The 4,988-nt window shown below is 38.7% G+C and overlaps 1 non-coding gene across 1 annotated transcript; it reads right to left on the bottom strand.

The window, feature by feature from the left end:
- Positions 1-589: 589 nt before the first annotated feature.
- On the bottom strand, positions 590-696 carry LOC145128050 (small nucleolar RNA R71). Its single transcript, XR_013716652.1, has one exon. It is a non-coding gene; the product is annotated as a small nucleolar RNA R71 (small nucleolar RNA).
- Positions 697-4,988: the final 4,292 nt, after the last annotated feature.

Below are 4,988 nucleotides of genomic sequence, written 5' to 3'. Positions count from 1 at the left end.
AGGAGGAAGACAAGTCCAAATCAATTTCGGCGATTGAAGATCAACTACAACAATAACTGGAACAACCATAATTTTCCTAATGGTGGCAACAATGACTACAACGATGGGTTCGGAAATCAAGGCTTTGGGAATCAATACTGAAGGAATCCAAATGGTGGATTAAACATTGCAAATGGAGGATACTACAACGAAGGTAACCAATTCCCTCATCTTTACTTTCCGCAGCCTATTAGACAACCCGTGGCGTCTCATTTTCAGCCGGGAGAGTATGATGATACTTTCCTATACTCTTCGCGGAAGGAAATGAGCATCATGTGGAAGTAAGACCACAACTAATTAGTGTCTTACCCGTCTTTAGAGGCCATACAATTGATGATCCATACAATCACCTTTATGAGTTCCTTGCAATTGCTAATGCGAATACTCCACTAGGAACTAATAGAGATTCCTTTAGACTTCACTTATTTCCGTTCACTTTAAAAGAAAAAGCTAAGTATTGGTTCACTTCTCTTGCCCCCATAGTATTACTACTTGGGAGTAATTAGGAACTAAAATTTTGCTAGAGTTTTACCCTGCTAGTAAAACAACGGAAGTAAGAAAAGTGATACAAGATTTTGCACAAAAACCCAATGAAGAATTTCATGATGCATTTGAACGCCTCAAGGAATTGTTGCGTTCATGTCCCCATCATGAATTTCCCCATTGTCAACTTGTACGTTTCTTTTATGATGGAGTCGACACTGCCAATCAAACCACGATTAATGTCTCGTCTGGCGGCACTATTATGATGCAAGATAGCGAAGACGCTTGGCGATTCTTGGAGCAGTTGAGTCATGGTTCAAAAAACCAATTACTCAGCTAAGAAACGGGACACCCCAGTTTCATTTGCTGCTTCAGTTGGACCAGACAAAAACTAGAAAAATGAAGTCAAATCTGATATTAATTCTTTAAATACAAAATTTGACTTACTACTCTCTAGTCTAGGCAAAGAGAAAGGTGTGTTTTTTTTCACAGAGATAGAAGATATGTGTAAGCTGTGGAGCTACAGGACACATTGCAGATGAGTGCATGAGAAGTCAAGAGGAAATCAATCAAGTGCACGGCTATGGTTAATTCCAAAATAATCCACGATCATTCAATCGGAAATACAACCAAGGTGGGAACTACAACAACAATGGGAATTTCAAAAAAAACCGTCAAGGGAATTACCAAAACCAAAATCAGCCAAAACAGTTCCAGCAGTCCAACTTTAATCAATGTGGAACATCAAAGAAGGAAGAAACTGATGGCAACAAGTTGGAAAAAATCATGGATTTCATAACCCAAACATATTAGAAAGCCGACACTAACTCCAAGTCCATAGCTGCTATCGAGAAGCAAATTGCTCAACTTGCGGAGCAAATTGGGAAAAGAGAAGATGGCAAGTTTCCAAGTACCACCACAGTCAACCCGTCCCACAACCAAAGACCGGGTAAAGAGCATCAAGTGAACGAGGTAATCACCTTACATAGTGGGAAAAAGGTTGATAACAAGGTTAGTGCTCCTACCTTAGAAAATAACAATGACACTGAAGTCATCTTTGACGAAAAAGAAGAGTTTGAGACATGTTTTAAATCTAAAAAACAAAAAGTAGCTAAGGGTAAAAATGACTCTAAAGTTGGGGAGCATGGTGTGGAGGTTAATACCGCACCATACCCTTCGGCTTTAGAGAAATCGACATCCTTCCATTTTGGGAAGCGAGGGCCGAAAATGGAAGACATGTGGGATCTATTTAGTCAAGTTAAAATAAATATCATGTTAGTCAAACTTATTAAGGAGGTGCCTTCATATGCAAAATTTTTGAAGGATTTATGTGTTCAAAAACGCAAACTCCAAGCACACCTCCCTAAAAAGATTGATTAACCGAGCATGCAAGTTCCATAATATCAAATAAATTTCCACTCAAGCTTAAGGATCCCAGAGCACCTTTAATTTATGTTACCCTAGTTAATATTAATATCAAAAAGGCGTTCCTTGATCTTGGAGCTAGTGTTAATATAATCCCGGGAAATCTTTGTGATCAACATGACTTAGGCACTTTGGAACAAACTGATATTATTTTACGATTGGCCGATAAGTCAACAAAAATTCCCCGGGGTATATTATAAGATGTCATCATTAAGGTGGAATATTTCTATTACCCACTTGATTTTCTTGTGCTTGACACCGAGAGCATTTATAAAGAAAGTCAACCTTCTATTATTTCGGGTCGTCCGTTTTTGGCAATAATAAATGCACAAATTAATTGTAGGGTGCAATGGATATCTATTTTGGAAATAGGAAACTTAGAATTAATATTTTTAATACGTTTCCTAACTCACCATCAGATTATGAATGTTATCGTGTGGATGTGATTGATGACTTAGTGCATCAATTCACTCCTAAAATCTTACATCTCGATCCGTTGGAGTTTTTTCTTTCTAATGACAGAGACGAAGTGTTAGACCTGGAAGACATCAAGATGGTTGAGGAACCTTTTGAAAATGCTATTGGAAAAGAGAGGCCACCATGGAGTCATCAAGTTGAAAAATTGCCAACAAGTTTTTCGGACCCACTTAAGCCATCTTTGGAGGAGCCACCCAGTATTGAACTTAAAACTCCTCCTTCACATCTTAAATACTCTTTTTTAGGATCTAACGAGAACTTACCAATTATCATATCTTCTGATTTGGCAGGTCCACAGGAGGAAGCATTACTGAAGGTGCTTTCCAAGTACAAGGGAGCAATTGGATGGACCATAGCAGACTTGAAGGGAATTAGTCCAGCCACATGTATGCATCGAATCATCACTAAAGCTGGAGCAAAGCCATCCCGAGATGCACAACAAAGGCTCAACCCAAATCTACGAGAAGTTGTTAAAAAGGAGGTGCTGAAATGGCTTGATGTGGGTATTATCTACCCAATATCTGATAGTGATTGGGTGAGCCCGACACAGACAATGCCAAAGAAGTCGGGCATTACAGCGATAGATACAGAATATGGAGAGAAGATCTCAACAAGACCGGTCACCGGATGGAGAGTTTGCATCGACTATCGCAAACTCAATACTGCAACATCAAAGGATCATTTCCCTCTCCCTTTTATTGATCGGATTATTAAAAAGTTGTTCGTGATTTTTTTTATTGTTTTTTTGATGGATACTCGGGGTATAATCAAATTTCCATCCACCCCGAGGATCAATCCAAAACCACATTCACGTGTCCCTATGGCACCTTTGCTTTCCGAAGGATGCCATTTGGCTTATGTAATGCCCCTGCCACATTTCAATGATGTATGATGGCTATTTTTTCAGACATGGTGGGGGACGCATTAGAAATTTTCATGGATGATTTTTTTATTTTTGGATCATCCTTTGAGACATGCTTAGACCAATTAGAAAACGTTTTAAAACGTTGTATCGAGTCTAATTTGGTTTTAAGTTGGGAGAAGAGTCATTTGAGAGAACAAATTGATCTAATGCGCACGGACAAGGTTTGAAAACTCAAACCTTGAGTTAATACTTTAAGATTAATGTCTGTTTACTAATGAATATTCCAGTCAAGTATGGATAGACCAGTCAAGTCTGAGTTAATGCATTCAACAAATGTTCAAGCCATAAATGAAGAATGAAAATAATGATCAAGGTAAGGTTAATAAATGAAGAACAAAAAGAATGTTGTAAAGTGAGTGAAGTAAATGAGATATTGCTAAAAAGGTTTGAACAATCCGTCTGTTGATTTAACATTGAATGCTCCTATAAATAGGAGTACATGAAACATGGTACTAACCGATTACAAACATAGGACTGGATAAAAGAGTTACATCTGACACTCTGAATATCCATGTTGACAAATAAAGCTAAGTCCTATGACTAGTTAAATAAAAATAAAGACAACTACATTTAATGAGTAAAGACAAAGTACTGATTTCGGAATAGCACACTTTCCGGACACAAAGTTCATTCCGGAATGCCTTCACTCTCTTTCTTCATATCACCAACTTATCATCAAGTCCGGACATTAACAGATTCCGGAGCAGACTTCACTTCGGAACTATAGCTGACTTCGGAATTGACAAAAAGATTTAGGATTGCTAGAGGTTCACTTTTAGGTTCTAAGAATCTCCCCCTAAGTGAACTTAGCAATCAAGTCAGCTTAGATTGCTTCTTCCTTAATGAATGTGTAGGCTCAGAACAACCATTCTCAGACTTCGATGTACCAGGTCAACTGACTCACAAACTTTGCTTTCACTTGTTCCGGAGCTTCAGATTTGGAAGTTCCACTGATGAATTTTTTGAGGGCTTTTGTTGGAACTAGGTGTTTGTCAAGGACTTGGAAAAAGTCCTTTTTTGTTTATCTTCTTTGTCTTGTATACAAACCATAGAACCGGATCATCAATAGGGTCTTCTGTTAGAAGTTCTGCTTCCGGAAGCACATAATCAATTTTGGCAACAAAATCTTCAGTTCCGAATAGATGAGCCAACTCATAGTCGCGTCGACAAAATTCTGCGACATAATCTTTGAGGAAGCTCAGAGTAGCATGGTAAGCACCCATGCTGATATCATCTTTTTGGAGTCCTCGAAAGTGAGCAGCTAAAGTGAGAATATCATTCGGATTCACTGCTGGGAAGTCAGCATCGGTGATGGTTTTATAAGTTGGTTTGTTTCTGATAACATGGTACCGGAATAGTGGACAACTGAATTCGAATTTGGTGAGGACCTTTCTTCCGTACCCATAAATATTTGCAATCTTCTTCCTCGTCCATACTTCCTTTAGGGGAAGTGCGTTCTTGGCATAGAAAGTTTTTAACCTTTCTCGCTCTGTCCGGATGGTGACCTCCGGATTGTCATTGGGATGGAGAGGAGCAAATTTGATGTAAATTTTGCTGAAGGGAGAGAGAGAGGAAGATCAAGCTGTTCGGAATCATCGGAAGGAATGTCATAGTACATAACATGTACTATATCGACATC

The sequence above is a fragment of the Lactuca virosa genome, chromosome 7 (assembly GCF_052849685.1).
Source record: "Lactuca virosa cultivar CGN04683 chromosome 7, Lactuca_virosa_CGN04683_v6, whole genome shotgun sequence".
Classification (NCBI taxonomy): Eukaryota; Viridiplantae; Streptophyta; class Magnoliopsida; order Asterales; family Asteraceae; genus Lactuca; species Lactuca virosa.
The sequence above is the reverse complement of the archived record's forward strand: the minus strand, read 5'-3'. Positions and strand labels throughout refer to the sequence as shown.